At 35.4% G+C, this 19,849-nt stretch overlaps 1 protein-coding gene across 10 annotated transcripts in view; it reads left to right on the plus strand.

Annotated features, from left to right (window-relative positions):
- The window catches only part of LRBA (LPS responsive beige-like anchor protein), a 758,928-nt gene that overhangs the window by 223,869 nt on the left and 515,210 nt on the right, over window positions 1–19,849 (plus strand). The gene's annotated exons all lie outside the window — the stretch shown is intronic.

Consider the following 19,849-nt stretch of genomic DNA (forward strand, 5'->3'; position numbering starts at 1 on the left):
TTGCTTTGTGTATTAAGGTTATAGAAACAGATTTATTTCTATACCTTGTAGAGTGCCACTCTGACTCCCCTGGGAATAATGGGTTTACTTCCCTTTTGTGCAGAGGTTATAAAATGAGTGATAAATAATTTTGAATTCTTGTCATTGCTAATTATTTTTGACATACACAGTAGATTTGGGAAAACATCAACAAAAATATGGCAGCCATCATAATAAGATGTAGAGAGTAAATTCCTAAAAGCAAGGTTGCTTTCATTGTTCAGAAACCTTACACCTCATGTGGTAAACTCTAATGATTAAAAAAAAAAAAAACTTACATAAAAATCATGTATCCTGTGATTTTTTCCCCCCTCTGTTTAGCAGTTAAATAGATGAATGCTTTTTATTGAGAGTTTTCTTTGTAGTCTTTTAAAAATGATATCTTGCAGGTAGTAAATTCCCCTACTTAAAACTTTAAAATAGCCTTTATTAATAGGAAGAGTATTGGTCTAGAGGTCAAGGGTTCTGACCCATTTCAAAACCTTTGACCTTCATTTACAACTCCTCTGGTTTACTTGCCTGACGAATAAGGATAATGCAAAATTAATGTTTCTTTGCATCGATTTATTCATTTTAGTGCCTATATTGCCAAATTTATTTAGACTGTGCTGATGGACATTTCATGAATACAAATTAAAGAATCATAGGTGTGAAAAATCAATACTATGCATTGTCAATAAAATGCAATAAGAACAATTACTTCTAGAGATTGCATCTAATAGATTTTTATAATGAACTTGTAAAGAGTAGTTATGTTTGTAGTGGGCTTATTATTCTTAGATTTAGTGAGAATCATGTTTTTAATTTAATTATCTCCTTTAAAAAACTCCATTTCTTTAAAAGCTGACTGGATAAAACTTCCATTGAGTAATCTGATTTGAAATAATTGGTTGTTTATTTCTTAAATGGAAATTACCATATGCCATTCTTACATTGACATGAAATTATACTTACTTTAAGAAGCATTTGCTTCCAGTTTTATATGTATCTTCCCAGGAGTATGAATTTGTTGTTTGTAGTGTGATATTATTGTTTCATAGGTAGAGTTTGATAATGAAGTTTTACTTTCTAGTTTAGAAAATGTGAATATATTCTTCATACATGAAATTATTTCAAATATATATTACACAGTTGAATGTTAGAAGCTGGAAAGGTAAAGAATGACATGTTCTAATATACCTATTTGTCATCTATGTCATGGTGCTGTTTAATACTATTCTGATCAAATGGGATATGCAGATCACTTAGAGTAAGTTGCAAAAGTCAGTCGCAAAGTTTTGTTTGAATAAAGCACATTATTGGTTTATTTGAAGTTCTTAACATTTTTTTACAACTTCTTCAAAAGTTCCATTGCATCTCTATAAGATGGAGCATAGTGTGAAAAATGATGTGAAAAATGAAGCCAGAATTAGCTCCAGATGTATACAGATTGTTCTGGGGTGATAATTACATTTTTCACTTTGAATTTTCCTAATTCAAAGAGGTCAGATTGGCAATCGCAAAAGTGATTTATTTTGCTAAGAAGTGAACTGTCTTTTTCTACATGAAAGCTTTAGAGATATGAAATTGAATTTGAAGTCGACATTTTGCAGATATTGGGTGGGGATGGCTTGAGTTTGATTGATAATTTTTTTTAGTCTGAGATGGGGTGGGACGTGAAAAGCTAGCCTCTTGCGAAAATTTTAATCAATTTTTTAGGAAGAGATGGAGAGGATTGAGTGCCAAAGATCGAAAGATCAGGTCAAAAACTCCTTTTTAATCACATAAATAATGGGATATGCTTATGAACTTAGCATCTGCAAATTTGATTTAAAACTTTACAAATTAGTTGATGTTAATTTCATGACAGTCAGCCATCTTCTGATTATTTTTCTTGAAACCATTCAAAACTTATTTTCTTTCTGTAATCTTCTTAACAAGGTGTTTAAATCTGCCATATTTTATTACAAAAGAGAATTTAGAGCCTAAATTTAAGAAATGAGGAAATGACCACATTTGGTTTGCTGTCTTTCAAACCAAACAGATCATTGTATATTTTGTTAAAGCTTCAACTAGGATATGTTTTTCAGTATCCATTCATTCATTAAGAGGTTGATTAGGCTCCATTTCATATTTTATCCCATTTAAGTTTTAGCATTTTAAGGCAAAATGTTATTATTATTTAGATTTGGAAATCTTTCTCAAATTATTCAGCATATTATTTTTCCATTAAGTTGTGTGTGTTTGTGTGTGTGTATATATATATACATACACATACACACACACTTATGGTTTATTAAATTAGGTTTATTCCTGTGTTCAATCTCATATAAAATCATTCAGGAACTATGTAACTCCAAAGCTTAATTTAAATCTTCTTTAAAATAAGTGTGTATACACTCTTCAGGAAGCTGTATACTCTCTGATGCACAGAAGAAAATCGAACAAGTTCTTTTTTTTTTTCAAACAAGTTCTTAATTGTATTTCAGATTCAGTTTTTCAGAAACATGTAACTTATTTTTGCCTAATATTTATTGTTTATGTATACAAACCATATAAAAATCTCTATGAATTTAAAGAAAATATTAAATAAATGTTTCAAGTAATATTTTCCAGCATTGTGTAAAGTGTTTGTATCCTGCTCATTTGACATTAATATCATTTTTGAAAGAATTGACATTGCATTCAAGGCCACTTTATAAAAGCGTTGTGTTGCTCATCCTAATTCAGTCTGACATACATTCCAATAACACTACCTCCCTTCTTGGGTTTAAAGCTAAATTTATGACTCTGCATTGTGAAGTGCATCATTTAAAAATGGTTTCAACCCAAAACATCTAATAAATAAATAATGTGTATGGCTACTCAGTAGTAGACTTTCTAGACTAGAAATCATTCCATCGGATACTCAACAGTCCACTATCGGAGAGGGCTGTCAGATAAATCTTATGGTAGCTGCATTCATGTCCTGTAAATCACAAATTATTGTCTGAGCCTTCTGCCAGGTCATCTATTCTTTTCCCATTTATCAGAAATGCATAGAGTATATAGAAAAACTAGAAGTACCAGGTAGTCTGGCCTGACATCTTATCTGAGTAATTAATTAGCAGTAAAAGTTAGTTTAAAATATAGCATTAGCCTGATTTTTCTTTAATACATTTTTTTCATTAGAATGTGTAGGTTGTTGGTATTTTGGGAAATATTTCTTCTGTATGGAGGTATCAGTAAAAGGTTTGGTCACTTTTGATTTGTTTCTTCCTATATCTGAATTATTGATTTTAAAATTATAATACTCATAATAAGAACCAGTCATCACCACTCATATGATTCTTTACTGTTTTATGTTTGAAAATTTTCCTGATTCTTCATAGTAAAACATTTCTCTTTTTCATCACTCTCCTATAATTTCTTTTCTGTGATTCTAGTTTTCTTCTCCCTTTTGAGTTTATTCCCTTAAATATATGATATTAATGTTGTTGTTCTTGATCTTTTTTATTTCATGAACTTTTCCTTTTTATGGTGATGAGTATTTTGAGTAAAGTAGATAATTCAAAAGAAAACCAAGCCGAGGGTGGGGCGGGGGGCAACAGCAAACTAGCTCTATACCATGGCACAGAGACATCTTTCACTCTCAGGCCTCTCACTGTTTGGACCTCATTTCTTATCACTTTGTTCTTATATCTGTTCTCAAGCTATGTGAACTATTTCAGTTCAGTTCAGTCGCTCAGTCGAGTCCGACCCTTTGCGACCCCATGAACCGCAGCACGCCAAGCCTCCCTGTCCATCACCAACTCCTGGAGTTCACTAAAACTCATGTCCATCGAGTCGGTGATGCCATCCAGCCATCTCATCCTCTGTCGTCCCCTTCTCCTCCTGCCCCCAATCCCTCCCAGCATCAGAGTCTTTTCCAGTGAGTAAACTCTTCGCATGAGGTGGCCAAAGTACTGGAGTTTCAGCTTTAGCATCATTCCTTCCAAAAAATCCCAGGGCTGATCTCCTTCAGAATGGACTGGTTGGATCTCCTTGCAGTCCAAGGGACTCTCAGGAGTCTTGTCCAACACCACAGTTGAAAAGCATCAATTCTACTATTTAAAGATACCCAAATGGGCCATCCTAATTCTGTGTCTCGGCAGTAGTTTTTTCCTTCCCCTAAAATTTCCCTCCTTCAAATTTAGTGACTCTAATTGTAGGTTTCTTCTTATCAGTCTGAACTCATCTTCATTATCCTCTTCTCAGATCATCATATCTAGAGTTGGTATCTTTTTACGTCATCTTGGCACTCATCATGCTGTGGGTTCTCAGCACACGTGTGCTAATTTGCTGCTTTTTTATTGCTAGTCTCCCTCTCTGTACTCTGGCTTCCTGTGAACCTGAGTACATATGGCTAGTGTACCAGGTAAACTGTTCCCCTGTATCTAGTTTCCTAGGTAAACTGTGAAGCGCACCTAGTTCCCAGCTGTCCTGTCACATGATAGCGGCTCAGTGAATATTTATGGAGTGAATCATTATGAGTAAATGATTCAGCTCCCAGCTGAACTGCAGTGTCTTCTGGAAAGCTTTCGTTGACTCATCTCTTCCCCACAACTGTAAACTTAAGGTATACATCCAGAGCAATCACTGACCCACCTTATATTAATTTCATTCTTTAAGTTGCCTAGGATTTTTATTTCTGTCCTGTTAGGCTTTTATGTTTCTTAAAGCAGCACTGTGTTTTTGTCTTCTGTATTTCCAACTTTCAGCATAATTACTCTTCAGCTAAATATTTATATAATTGTGTAATTAATAAATGAATGGTGGCAGTGATCATGGGCTTCCCAGGTGGCTCAAGTGGTAAAGAATCTGCCTGCCCTTGCAGGAGTCGTGGGCTTGATCTTGGTTTGGGAAGGTCCTCTGGAGAAGGAAATGGCACTTTTCCTCCTCCAGAGGAGGTAGGAAATACCCGCCTCTTCAGTATCCCGTGAAGAAGCCCATGGACATGGGAGCTTGGCAGGCTACAGTATGTCCATAGGGTTGCAAAGAGTTGGGCACAACTGAGCACGCTCACACCCTCAACACTGATCCTAAATCACTGTGTTTTGGGATTTGACCTTTCTGTCTTTTTCATTATGATATATTCTCATACTTTTGTATATTATGGTGTCATGTTCATTTATAGAGTCCTACTTTTTTTCATTTTCTTTTACCTTCATCACATTTACTTGTTTTCAAAAGATCAGCTTTACTGAAGCATAATTAATACACAGTATATGTAATATTTTACAGTATTTTAAGTGTACAGTTTAATGCATTTTGGTATGTACACAACCACGTTCAGTTCAGTTCAGTTGCTCTGTCGTGTCCGACTCTTTGCGACCCCATGCACTGCAGCACGCCAGGCCTCCCTGTCCATCACAACGCCTGGAGTTTACCCAAACATGTAACAACCGTTTCATTTCAGAAGGTTCCCTGAGCCTTTGTGGTTAATCCCTGTCCTTTTCACTTCAAGTTGCTACTGATTTGATTTCTGTTACTGTGCATGGATTTTTCTTATTGTAGAAGTTAATATATATGGAGATTTACTTCTTTTAATTGTGGTGCTCAGTTTCTCAAGAGTGTGCTGTATTTAGGGTACAATTCAACCTTTTAAACTAAAACTCAGTATCTAATATTAAGAAAATATTAATGGTTTTTTGGAAAGCTTTAATGGTATGGTTTTTAAAAAGAAATAATTGAATCAGTAAAACAGAGGATTATCTTTTATGATAAGCACAAAATAGGAACTTTGAGTTTAAGTTGCTCATTGGAACTATAAGTGTCTTAACTTCCTTGCTGCTGATGCTGCTAGTAAGTCGCTTCAGTCGTGTCTGACCCTGTGCTACCCCATAGACGGCAGCTCACCAGCCTCCCCTGTCCCTGGGATTCTCCAGGCAAGAACACTGAAGTGGGTTGCCATTTCCTTCTCCAATGCATGAAAGTGAAAAGTGAAAGTGAAGTCGCTTAGTCGTGTCTGACTCTTCGTGACCCCATGGACTGCAGCCTACCAGGCTCCTCCGTCCATGGGATTTTCCAGGCAAGAGTACTGGAGTGGGATGCCAAGCGTGCATTTTTTTTTTTTTAAAGCTGTACGGAAATCTCATGGCATAGAGCTTTTATGCAGCAGTATCATGAGGTGATGCACTGTCAGTCAGGCTCAGTTCAAATGCTCTCTCTTATGCAGAACTTTGTGTCAGTTTATCTGCCCTGAATCCTGGATATGCCTGCTTGTGGTATTTCTTTTTTTATTCAGCAGACATGTACTGAATGCTTGTAAGACAGGTCCCACCTGTTAATCTAGTAAGAGAGACAAATAATTGTAATACAACATGGAAGTTTTATCAGGAGTTTAAGAGAAATAGAAGCAAATCATAGGGGCAAGGAGTGGAATAGGAATGGAACATAAAAAAATCTATTTGTTAATCCCTATTTAATCTAACTCTACTTTTATTTCTCTCCATGAGTAAATCATTTCAGGTTCCTTTGCCTTCCAGTCCAAAAATTTTTTCCTGGTTCCATCTGTGTTTTTTTTATAATTTCATGAGGATCAATAGACAGCAAAGTTCTTAAAGCATTTCCTGTACTCTTTTCTGAACCTATATAATGTTCCTTTTTGGACTTGTGATTGCTAGGTGGTTGTTTGATCAGTTCTCATTATCCGAAATTTACAGTATAGCAAACCCTAGTGTGTACTGTTAGATGATGATGGACGTTCTGTGAGAAAAGCAGAGTGGTAAAAATAAGCTTGGAAAATGTTGGTTTAAATTTAATTAGGATCTTACTGGAGGAGCCCCTCAAGGCCTTTAGTCAATACATGTATGTATGTATGTGTGTTTGTGTATGCATAAAATATGTATATAATAAAGTATGTTGATTTTGTATGGGAATAATATTAGCATATTTGATCACAGAATCCTTTTTTGGCCATAGTGGACGTGGAATATTTTTGTGAAATATAATTTAGGATAAATGTCAGCATTGAAACAGAGAATAATATAGGAAATGCTTCATTTTTCATATTTTTCTTCTGATTTTGTCTGCTACTCCAATCACAGTAATTATAGAAAATCAGTAGATTTGCAAAAGTACAGCTGTGTTTTTTTTTTTTTTTTCATGAAACATTGAGTATTTTTACTTCATTCAGAAGAATTATCTCAATTACTTGTTCTCTATCCTTTGTAGGTAATTTGGGCTTTATTTATATATTGTTTCTGAAGAGGTAAATGTTCAGAGCTAATTATATTAAGAGTTCATATTCTTTTTAGAACAACTCAAGTCTAACCAGAAGTATCCCAGTGTGTATTTGTTGTGTGTTTATTTTTACATGCACATGCGTGTATTTTTATAATATTTATGTAAAGCTAATCCTAAGGTTAAGGATAAATTCAAATATTTTGACATCAATTGATTATATAGCTATTTCCTACATTGGTTGAGTAACTTACATTACATTGACATTTTACATTTAGTCACTATTGTGATAATTTATGCTCTGTAATCATGTTTAAGTGTTTAACATAAATGCCAGAATCCAGGGTCAGAATATATTTTATATTAATGGGATATTACATACATTATTATTGACCCATTTGTAGAACTGAACTTTGCTATTCACTAAATGAAGTGCAAGAGGTCCAAATAAAATGAAATTAATATATATGTAAATGGTGTATGATAGTGTCTGATGAAAGAAAATTTCAGTATTTGTTAAATAAATAAGTAAAATTTTAGCAATAAACTCTTAACAATTTTTAGTAGAATGAAATTTTAGTCAAAGTTTGTAGTTACACAGCTGAATTATACAGTGGCTGTTATTCTTCATGGTCATCCATTTATCCATCCCCAGAGGGATGGTATGGGGAGGGAGGAGGGATGAGGGTTCAGGATGGGGAACACATGTATACCTGTGGTGGATTCATTTTGATATTTGGCAAAACTAATACAATTATGTAAAGTTTAAAAATAAAATAAAATTTAAAAAATAAAATTAAAAAAAAAAAAGAAAGAAAAAGTACTAAGTAGGATGGTATCTGTTCCTTAACTAAAATACTTTCTAATGAATCGAAAACTTGTGATTTTTAAAGGAAACGTTACTTAAATAGGTAAATATACTGATTTATTCAAAAATATCATTAAATGATTTTATTATAATTCTGACATTAATAAACAAAATACACAAAATGGACAATAAGAAATGGTTTCCTGACTTCAAGGAGTTTTCAATCTAATAAAAAAACAAGTTTATAATACAGTACAACAACTATGAGAACAGCTCTTGTGTCCATAAATTTTAACTCTTCTATAGCACTTGTCTCTGTAAACTCAGATGGAGTTCTCTAAATTGACATATTCACAACTTATAACACAATGTTGGAGGCATCTGAGCAAAGAATTAAAGAAAAATAAGAGTTAATAGGATTTGGAATTATTTTTATTCTGATTTATTATAAAAGCAAAAACCCACATATTAAATGAGTATTGTTATTATGTCACATATGCAGAGAAAGATTTTCATTTGTTCTAATGCCAAAATTTCTGTACATGTCAAAGATAGAGTTCTTCAGTCCATATCAGAAAAAGAGCAAATTTGTCTCCCATCTATTAATTTAATGAATGTTCCTAAATATACCTGGGTGAATTTGAGCTACCAGCATTCCACTATTAAATTTTACTTTAATCTGCAAAACATCTTAGCTCTTATGTATGGGCTTCAAATCCTAATCCTGAACTCTTACCTTATACTTACTTAAATGTTTTAAAGTAAGAAAATGATGCATATTAAATCCCTTTGCCTGATCAGCTTTGGGTCTCAAAGAGATTGATTAAAAGAGTCATGAAAGGACCTGTTAAAATAGTCTCAACTGATGACCTTTTATGAAGAAATCCATTTGTGCATGTAGGTTTTCTTTCTGTAGAATTATTTCTATCACTTTTAATTCACTAGATTCAAATAACCCAGCATTCATTTCAGAGACTACCACTTCTGCTAACAAAGAGAATATGACAACTGTGAACCTCTGGCTCTTAAAAATGATGTTTACCCAAATATGATAACATCTTGTTGTACCTCAAGGTTTCTTAAAAAGACAAATCTGTATCTTAGTAGAAAGATTGCTGAAAATGCTTGCATGGCAACAAAATTTGCAAAATGTATTAAATGTTTACATTTATATTTTGTATGCTATCAATAAATTATTCTATTTTCTTTATAGTCAGCCATCCTTTTTTCAAATTTAATAAGACTTTAAGAGCCATTGGATTCTTTAAGACCAGTTTATATGTAGTATGGTCCTGTTGCAGGAAGGGGGACCCCTTCCAGGGCCCGAAACTGGGTTCTTGTCTAACACTTGGAAATGAATTGTCTGAGAAGACACATGTGGTGACAAAGCAAGAGATTTTATTGGGAAAGGGCACCCGGGTGGAGAGCAGTAGGGTAAGGGAACCCAGGAGAACTGCTCTGCCGCATGGCTCGCAGTCTTGGGTTCTATGGTAATGGGATTAATTTCCGGGTTATTTTTGGCCAATCATTCTAATTCAGAGTCTTTCCTGGTGGCGCTCGCATCGCTCAGCCAAGATGGATGCTAGCGAGAGGGATTCTGGGAAGTGGACGGACACGCACACGCGGTGTCTCCTTTTGACCTTTCCTGGACTCTTCTTGGTGGTGGTGGCTTATTAGTTCCGTATTCCTTACCAGGATCTCTTGTCATAAAACAACTCATGCCAGTGGTTACTAAAGGGCATGACCAGGGTGGGCAGTTTCAGTCAGTGTGCTTCCCCTAACAGTCCAACTAGGATCAGTGTAATTTAATATTTCAGCTTTTTCATGTTACCCTCCTTTTATATTAGATGCTTTTTTTCCTCACCCTAAAGTATATTTATAGAAAATTAATGACTGTAAATTGTCTCTGATTTTTTGTCAGTGCTTGTAGCATTTTTATTGGGAATGTGTGAGAATCAGTATGACGATAATTAACACTGGGATCAAAAAAGTAGGCTTCCAGACAATCACCTACTTTTGTCTGAGAGCTGCTGTGAATGCTTTATCCTTATAATGTACAAATACTGTGAACATAGGTGTGCTGTATTAGAATGCTCAGGATTAATTTTGTGTGCGACAGAAATGGTTGACCTCATGAAAAGAGACTGGTGACCTTTGAAGCATAAGAAGTCTGTGGGAGTTGGAGAGGATAATTTAAGATTGAAGCTATATTAACCAATCATGAAAAATCATAACGAACGATTTTTAGTCGTTTACTTGACAGTTTACAACAGTTGTCAAGTATTTGAAGCCAGCTTAATAACTATACTTTATGCTAATATGGTAAAGAAAATTGTAGTTTTCCTTGATTCAGATTTTTATGACTTGTTTTAATAAGGTGAAATCATTTGTCTTTAAAAAACAGTAAAACATTAAAAATGTAATAAATCAGACTAAATTATTGCATTTCACTTAAAAAAATAAAAATTTTAAGTTGATGAATTAGTGAATATTAATTGATCTTTATTTGAGTCTGGTTACAGACTTTTCCAGCATTAAAGTGCTTTGTAACCATGGAGCAGTATGATTTAGTTCTAGATACAGGATTTATTCTGAAATACAGGCATCCTGTTGATTCACTAGCACACTAGGGTTTAGAAAGCACCACCTTTTAAGGTAAATTTTGTGGAACTGGCAGTACACCCCGTGGCTTGGCAGTCTAGTCAGAAGGATGATACCATGCTGACTATATAACGGGATCTTTGAACATTATTCTCAGGGGTGGTAAATGCAAAACAAAGTAATATCAACTGGCACTTAATTCTGCAAGTTCCCTGCTGATTGGGGTATTCAGTGAAATGGAACTCTTCCTGACAGGAAGTCAGCCTATGAGTATGGAGACATCTGAAAATAAAGTGTGCTTTAATTTGGCACCCCGCCGTTTTACAACTGGTCTTTTAAATTTGGGATTAAGCAGAGTTAGAAGAAAAGGGGAATGTATAGATAGAAATATCCTAAGCCTAGTATTTTCCTTTGGTTTTAATACAGTTATCATTACAGCTTGGTTTCTGTTTCTCAGTTTTTACTGCTGATTGCTTATTTCTTTTTTTTCCTATTACTACAAATTAATCTGTTGAAGTTAAAGTGTTACAAAAAGGCTAGATTAACAGCATAAAGTTTTAGATTGCCTTTGTTTTAGTACCAAACTGATAACTTTGTGAAGGCTCAGCTGTATTATCATACCATATGTTTGATCATAAATATGTTTTTAATCAGAGTAATTAGAGTTCTTAAACCTAGATTTAAGTTTTGCTGTCACTTTTAAAGTATGTATACTATTAAAATTTTTTTTTCAATTTTAGTTTTTATGTATATTTACATACTTTAAAAGAGTTTTTTTTGTTTGTTTGTGCTTGATCTTTGTTGCTGCGTGGGCTCTCCTCTAGCTGTTGGGAGTAGGGGCTACTCTGTAGTTGGGAAGCATCGGCTTCTCATTGTGATGGCTTCTCTCCTTGTGAAGCTCAGGCTCGAGGGCGAGAGGGCTTCAGCAGTTGTAGTATGGGGGCTCCATAGTTGCGGCTCCTAGGCTCTAAGCCCAGGCTCAGGAGTTGTGGCACACAGGCTTAGTTTCTCTGCCACACGTGGGATCTTCTTGGATGAGGGATCAAAGCTGCGGCTCCTGCATTGGCAGGTGATTCTTTACCACTGAGCTACCAGGGAAGCCCTAAAGTGTTTATACTATTCAGCTCAGTTAACTCTGAGATAGAATAGTTTCTTAGTACAGTTAGAATATAATATTATTAAGGGACAATTATTCTATATTAGTAGTTGCCTATATAATTTCATCCATTATGCACCTTTTAGATAGGCAACTGTTTTTAGTCAAGCTGCCAGTTTATAATATGAACTCCCAGAAGCATGTATGGAGTTTTAACAAAATCTAAAGTTTGAACTTTAATTCAGGCATGAAGTAGGCAAGAATCAGAACCCCGAGGGCTATTTTTCGAGTAGTTACTTGCTCAGTTGCTAGAGGTGGACTTTGTAGAGGTGCCTGTTGTCTGCATCATGGGTAACAATAGGAAAAAGGAAAAGAGGCTTTAGAAAGAATCTTAGGAAGAGCTGGGCCCAGGAAAATGCTGTGATGATAGATTTGGAATAATGTTTTTCCCTCTACCACTTATTAACTCTGTAACCATGGGCAAATTACGTCACTTGCTTGAGAATCAGTTTCTTATGAGTGAAATGGGTGTAATAAAGATTACATTAGACAGTGTATGTAAAAGTATGTAGAACAGTCCATTGAACACAGTCGGTTGTAAATTGCAGTTATTCGATTCTGAATCTAAGTGTTTTAACAGCTCATAAACTCCTCTCTCATTGTTCAGTGCTCTCAGTGCCTTTTGTTTTCTTTTCATGATACTAGATCTTTCAGATATTTGCTTCAGTCCACCATTATTTTCTGCAGTTATCTCGCTCATTATTTTCTGTTCTTTCTGTGATCATATGCCCAGTCTAATCCATTTTCATTTCACACGAGAGAATTTTAGAGCTATGCGAAAGCCCATCAATTTGCAGGTTTTGGCTGTTTTCATGTAGACATGTTAGTGGTTAGCGTTCATATTTTCTGTGGGCTCCCACAGGTGATCTCACTGTTTCCTTGTGCTCGCTATAGCATTGGTGTCTTTTGGAAGTCAGCTAAGTATGCCTGAATACAACTGACATGGATGTCTTTCCAGGGATTAGAACTTGAATGATTTTCTTAAAGATGTCTTTTGTACATCTTAGTGCTTTTTATATATACTGCATTACTTTCAACACACCTCCTGTGTTACCATAGTTGAGAAATACTTTTATAACAATTAACTGAGGTCACTGATTATCAACGTTTTTTTTTTTCCCCCTGACCAGTTATATCATCATTAACAGTTTGCTCATTGTGATTATTCTCACCTTGAGTCCTGTCATAATTGGGGGAGACAGGCAGGCATAACAGGAGGTATCATTTGAAAAAGGTCTCCATAGAGAATCACAGATTCTGATCTAACTTATCCTGAGTTAGAGAAATGGCCTTTTCCCTTTCTGTTGATTTTTACCTCTTTCAGTTATGCACCAAGAAATTTATTTTCCTACAAGCTGCTGCTGCTGCTAAGTCGCTTCAGTCGTGTCCGACTCTGTGCAACCCCATAGACGGCAGCCCACCAGGCTCCCCTGTCCCTGGGATTCTCCAGGCAAGAACGTGGGAGTGGGTTGCCATTTCCTTCTTCAATGCATGAAAGTGAAAAGTGAAAGGGAAGTCGCTCAGTCGTGTCCGAGTCTTCATGACCCCATGGACTGCAGCCTACCAGGCTCCTCCATCCATGGGATTTTCCAGGCAAGAGTACTGGAGTGGGGTTGCCATTGCCTTCTCCGTTTCCTACAAGAGTTTCTTTGTAATTCCTTTCCAAGAGAGGTTGTAGTGTACTGACTTACCAAATTCAAACTCCACTGCCTTATTTTCAAGGTCTCTAATATGTATTTTATTTTAGTTTATGCTTATTTCTCTGCTACCGTATAAGTAGTATTCAGATATTTGATGTATCTGTTACATATATGTTGTCATTTTCTGGATATTCTACCAGAAAACCAAGCTGCCTAAACCTGAGTCTGTTCTCACATTCTCCTGACGTCTGACTTTGCACAGTGTGCTTTTACATTTGGAGTATACAAGTGCATGCCGTTGTCCTAGATATTGAATGCATAGTGTGTTCTTTTTGATAGTAATTGCGTATTTTTGAAGAAATTTTATTGGAAGTGCAAATTTTCATTAGACATTCAGTTAAAACAGCAGTGTTGTCTTGTGGGGTTTGTTCATTTGTCAGGTTATTCATATTCTCAGATACTACATAGTTCAGAGCAAACTTAATTCTGGTTTCTTATTGTTCTTTTTTCCAGAGGGGAAATGAAAAATCTAAGAAAGCTTACAGCTTTGCTTGATCTTTCAGAGTTGCGTCCTATTTATATCTATTGAAAAGATTTACTATTGTTGTTTTATAGCACTGATTTCTAGTTTAGTTGTCAGCACAGTTTTCTGTTTTTGTACGTTAAGGAAGAAAAAAGGAGGTTGGTCATTGGCAGTGATAAAGTAAAATAATGGAGGGAATTTTTTTTTTTTTTTTTACAAAGACTCTTTCTAATTCTTATTAGTATCTTAATGAAGTCTGAACTGCTGCCTTACTTATTTGGACATTTGACAGTGCTGTCGTTGCTTTTCTGCTAATTATTAGGAGTTTTTCTTAATGATATATGCTTGTTTCCTGTACCTTGAATGTGAAAGTGCTTGTAGCTTTGTCTTGTATGACTCCTTGTGACCCCATGGACCATAGCCCTCTCGGCTCCTCTGTCCCTGGGATTTTCCAGCCAAGAATCCTGGAGTGGGTTGCCATGCCCTCTGCACGGGATCTTCCTGACCCAGGAATCAAAGCAGTTGTGTCTTCCACATTGCAGGCAAGTTCTTTACTATCTGAGCCACCAGAGAAGCCCTCTGCTCAGATTTGAATTTCTTATAGCTTGGTACTGAAATCACTGGAAGTGAGAACAAAACCAGTCACAACTCAGTAATCGCTATTAGAACCAACACTTGTAGCCCAATTTGACTTGCTTAAAAAATTTTCCAACTCTTACAATAGACTAATTTTTTAAAAATGCTTTTATTTCTTTTAAATCTTTTGAATTTTGCTGAATTCAAATAGTAAACTTCACTTTTCTTCAACTTGCACTCTCTCTTCTTTTAATTTGGTTTCTTTTGTGATAGTGTGAAAAACGGCTTCCCAAAGTTATCCATGTCAAATCTCTGCAACCTGTGAATGTTACCTTATTTGGAAAAAAGATCTTCGTGTGACAATCTTAAGGTTTTGAGATGAGGGGATACTCCTGAATTATTTGGATGGCCACTAAATGTGCTGCCATAGGTAGCCTTGTCAGACTCTGGGGAGATTAGAGATAGGTACCCAGAGGAGGGAATACCAGACCACCTGACCTACCTCCTGAGAAACCTGTATGCAAGTCAGGAAGCAACAGTTAGAGCTGGACATGGAACAACAGACTGGTTCTAAATAGGAAAAGGAGTATATCAAGGCTGTACATTGTCACCCTGCTTATTTAACTTTTATATGCAGAGTACATCATGAGAAACGCTAGGCTAGATGAAGCACAGGCTGGAATCAAGATGGCCGGGAGAAACATCAATAATTTCAGATATGTAGATGATACCACCCTTACGGCAGAAAGTGAAGAAGAACTAAAGAGCCTCTTGATGAAAGTGAAAGAGGAGAGTGAAAAAGTTGGTTTAAAACCCAGCATTCAGAAAACTAAGATCATGGCATCCCATCCCATCACTTCATGGTAAATAGATGGGGAAATAGTGGAAACAGTGTCAGACTTTATTTTTTTGGGCTCCAAAATCACTGCAGATGGTGATTGTAGCCATGAAATTAAAAAACACTTACTCCTTGGAAGAAAAGTTATGACCAACCTAGACAGCATATTAAAAAGCAGAGACATTACTTTGCCAACAAAGGTTCATCTAGTCAAGGCTATGGTTTTTCCAGTAGTCATGTATGGATGTGAGAGTTGGACAGTGAAGAAGGCTGAGTGCCGAAGAATTGATGCTTTTGAACTGTGGTGTTGGAGAAGACTCTTGCGAGTCCCTTGGACTGCAAGGAGATCCAACCAGTCCATCCTGAAGGAAATCAATCCTGAATATTCATTGGAAGGATGGATGTTGAAGCTGAATACTTTGGCCACCTGATGTGAAGAACTGTCTCATTACAAAAGACCCTGATGCCGGAAAGATTGAAGACAAGAGGAGAAGGGGACGACAGAGGATGAGATGGTTAGGTGGCATCACCAACTCAATGGACATTAGTGAGTAAACTCTGGGAGTTGGTGATGGACAGGGAGGCCTGGCGTGCTGCAGTCCATGGGTTCGCAAAGAGCCGAACACGTCTTAGCAACTGAACTGAAGTGAGCTGAACCCAGAGGAGGAGGCAGTGTGAGGATGAGGCAGCGTGAGGATGAGGCAGCGTGAGGATGGAGCAGAGTGGCCACAAGCCAAGGGCTACTGACAGCTGCTAGAAGCTTGGAAGAGGAAAGGAATAGGTTCTCCCGAAGCATGACAGCTGTTGATTTTGGCTCAGTGAAGCTCATTTTGGACTCCTGGCCACTAGAACTGTGAAAGAACCGATTTCTAGTATTTTAAGCTACCAAATTTCTGACGATTTGTTGTAACAGCCACAACAAATGAGTAATCTGTTTAGTGAGTGTTCTTGGTGCCACACTCATTCACATAACAGTGTTAAATTATAATCTGTTTAACAAACATTTGAATGTTTTTTACAAGGAAATTGCATCAGGTTCTGTTGAGAACCCCAAGAGATAGACATCACTACCTGTGAAGAATTTCACTGTAGTTGAGACGCATTCCAATTTGTGAAGTTACTGACCCAGAAAAAAAAAATCTAAATAAGCTAATATTGCATACATTTCTAATGGAGATGAAATTAATGTGAATATAATACTGCCAGAGAGATCCACCATTCGAGTATCTGTTCTAAGTTATTTGTACAACAAAAGCAGATTTTTAAGTATTTCATGTCATTATTTTAGTTATGTTACAGGTCAAAATGACCTACATGGGTGATGTTTATCATAGTATGTTTTAGGATTTTTTGCATTGAACTCAGAATTTATACGAACTAGTATCTCATTAGGTGCATTGATAAACATCTGAAAGAATTATGGAATCATTCTGTACTGAAAGGTTTTATTCCTCTTCAGGAAAGTCATTAAATGTACTATGATTGGCTATAGATTGTGGCTGTTGACAACTGTAACGTGTTACTACAGCACATAATGCATGCGTCTCAGATATAATAGAGTACTTTAAAATCAGGACCCAGAGCTTGATTGGTAGATGTGGTATGAGGTTTGGAAACATTAGATTCTGAACATATCATTTCGTACCATAAACATAAATGATTCTTCATTTTCTGCTCTTGAATACTATTTCACGGTTATTTTTCATTTTATATAAAACTTTTAATACTGAAATGAACTCTCACTTTCTTTAACATGAGGAATTTACTCAATGAGTACACAGTATCAGTTTACAGTGGTCACTGTTGAGAGTGGGAGACTCCAAATGGTTAAACAGCAGGAGAGTTTTCTGCTTTTAGTTAAAAACTGCTGTTTTCTATATGCCGTATTTACTACATGTTTAATTCTTAATGTTGTGTGCTGTGGGATTGGGCATGCAAAAGTCAGCAGAAAGAGTTCTGGTTTTTACATCTAGAGCTATTACTTGCTGTACAATAATAAAGGCACTATTTTATTGGGTTACTTGTAATTAACTTCAGCACTAGGCATTCATATAAATCATTCGTAATCTGTTTTCTTTAGATTTTTATTCTTTTAAGCTGGTTTAATGTACTTGCTTTCTGTTATCTTTTTACATATGGATGGAGGTTGTAATTGCTTTTCGGAATTAGGCTGTCAGAAACCAACATATATGTGAATTCAAGGAATGATTGAGGCAAGCTAATGAATTTTATGTAACGTTTTAGAGATTTGTTACTGAAGTATTCTCTAATAGTCTTTGTTTTGTTGAAGACTTCAAGAAATAATAGTTCTCAAGTTAAAAAGTGTCTGTACATTCAGAAAGTTAAAATGACAGCAACTATTAATTAGAAAGTATACTCTGTTTTTCTAATCCTGAGACAGCAAAGACATGAAATTTCTTTGAACTCTTGACTGTCAATTAATTGACATTCTTTTAATTTAAAAAATTTGAATCTTCATATACTTTCTATAGTGTTATCTGCTAAATGCCATTTCATAGATTATGTAGTAATTCATATAATCTTGTATTTACAGCTTTTTATGATTATTAGTTTTAAATGGAATGAAAATGAAAAAGAGGCAGACTTTTTGAATAAAAAAGAATGAGGCATCTAAAAAGATACATATACATATATATAGCTGTTTAAGTAACTGTATATGTTATTCAGAATTAATATTAGAAAACAAAACTTTGTCTCTAAAAATACCTTCATTTTATAAAAGTTTACAGTGATCTGTAGAAAGAATTTAGAGGTGTAAAGTAAATTTTATTCTCTCCCAGGTCACAAAAAACTTGATGATTCCTGTAAAAGGAATATTAGGTGTATTGGGGTAGGAGATAGGGAGGCATGAAGAAAGCTGTTTGTATCCATGTCCTGAAAGTCATGGTTTTAAAAATAATTCAGTTGCTAAATACTGTTTATTGTAGCTGAGTTCATGAGATAGTTTAAAAAACTTTGAAAAAATGAGTAGCTGTTTTATATGGCTTTAATGGAAGTCTTTCATGTTTCCTCTCCAGCAGTCCCTAATGAACGAACACTCCTTGTAATTTCAGTGCAGGCTTTGAGATTCCCTAAAGACTTGACTTCAGACCTCAAAGGGCAGCATTGCCACATGTCTGGAGAACTGGGTTGCCAAACAGACTGACTGTGTACTAATAGGACACATTTATATAGCTCCTGCATGTGAAACCCTGATACAAGCTTAATGATGATCATCTGTTGAGACCTTGTTGCTGGAAAGGGTTAGAGCAACTTTGGCACCTTTATTGAAATCAAGCTTTCTTTATTGATTAGTGAACTGTCTTGATAATATTGATGCCAGGTTGCAAGTTATTTGAAAGATCATAGTGGACTGAAGTATATATTTTTTTCTGAAAAGCTTAAAAACATATTTTTACAGAAAATTGTAAGTAAGTTAAAGTATGCTTAAACATCACAGCAGGGGATCATCAGTTTTTTGATAGATTATTTACAAATAATTTAAACTATACAGTAATCATAACTCATTGCATGGTTATCTCCACTTTTTGGACTTTTAAACCCTTGCGTTCTTTAATTTGTCAGTCCTATAAAAAGTTATTTTCTCACTGTTCAATTCCTTGCACATAGTAAATATTCAAAAGTATTTGTTAAATAAATAATTATAGAATTGAACCATTTGCTAATCCAACTTTAATAGAATTTCTCTTTCTTTTCTCTTCTACCTTGTTGTTATCTGTATATATATTTTACTTATAAGCTAAACCATAATACTTGTATAAACTTGATGTACAGTTTTATGTATGTTCACAAAAATCATCAAAACCAAAGCTTTCCAAAAGGCAATATTTCATTTTGATATTTCACGTATTGATTTGTTTTACCCTTTAAAGAGACAGTGGAATAAAACCTGCTCTTTGCAATTATGCGATATTCTTTCCTGTTACGCGGTTCCTCGAGTTTGTGTTGGATATGCTGTTGAGAGAGTGCTGACACGAAGTGCAAACACTGTTGAAAAGTTCTTGATAGTTTACTTGGAGCACTTAAGATTACTATATCTTGACTATGAACTAGTTTTCTCTGGTTTTGACCTTTAGTCCCCATGTATAATGCGGTTCTCAACTCTGAGTTAATACTTTCCCTTCCTCGTTTGAACACTCCTCTGTGGCCTACTCCCTTGACTCTTGACAGTGTTTCTGACATCTACTTAGGTAATTGGATCTATATTCAATGAATCTGATTCGCCTTACAAAGTCGTAGGTAGGTTTCATTGAAGAACACAATCCTTTAGGTCGCAAGACTGACGTGCTTCCTACTGCACTAAGAAGGCACGGAGCGCAAGCCTTTAAATTTTAATTTTTCTTCAGGAAAATGAAGTAATTTGATAGGAGTTTAGATTTTGTTAACAAGTTGTTCTTCCTTTTTTTTAAGTTAAATTATATTTCGATCCCTAGGTCAGTAGTTTAAAAAATATTTTATTTGATAG

This window comes from Bos grunniens, chromosome 17 (assembly GCF_055505025.1).
Source record: "Bos grunniens cultivar Pamir isolate PY7600 chromosome 17, Bosgru_T2T1.0, whole genome shotgun sequence".
Taxonomy (NCBI): domain Eukaryota; kingdom Metazoa; phylum Chordata; class Mammalia; order Artiodactyla; family Bovidae; genus Bos; species Bos grunniens.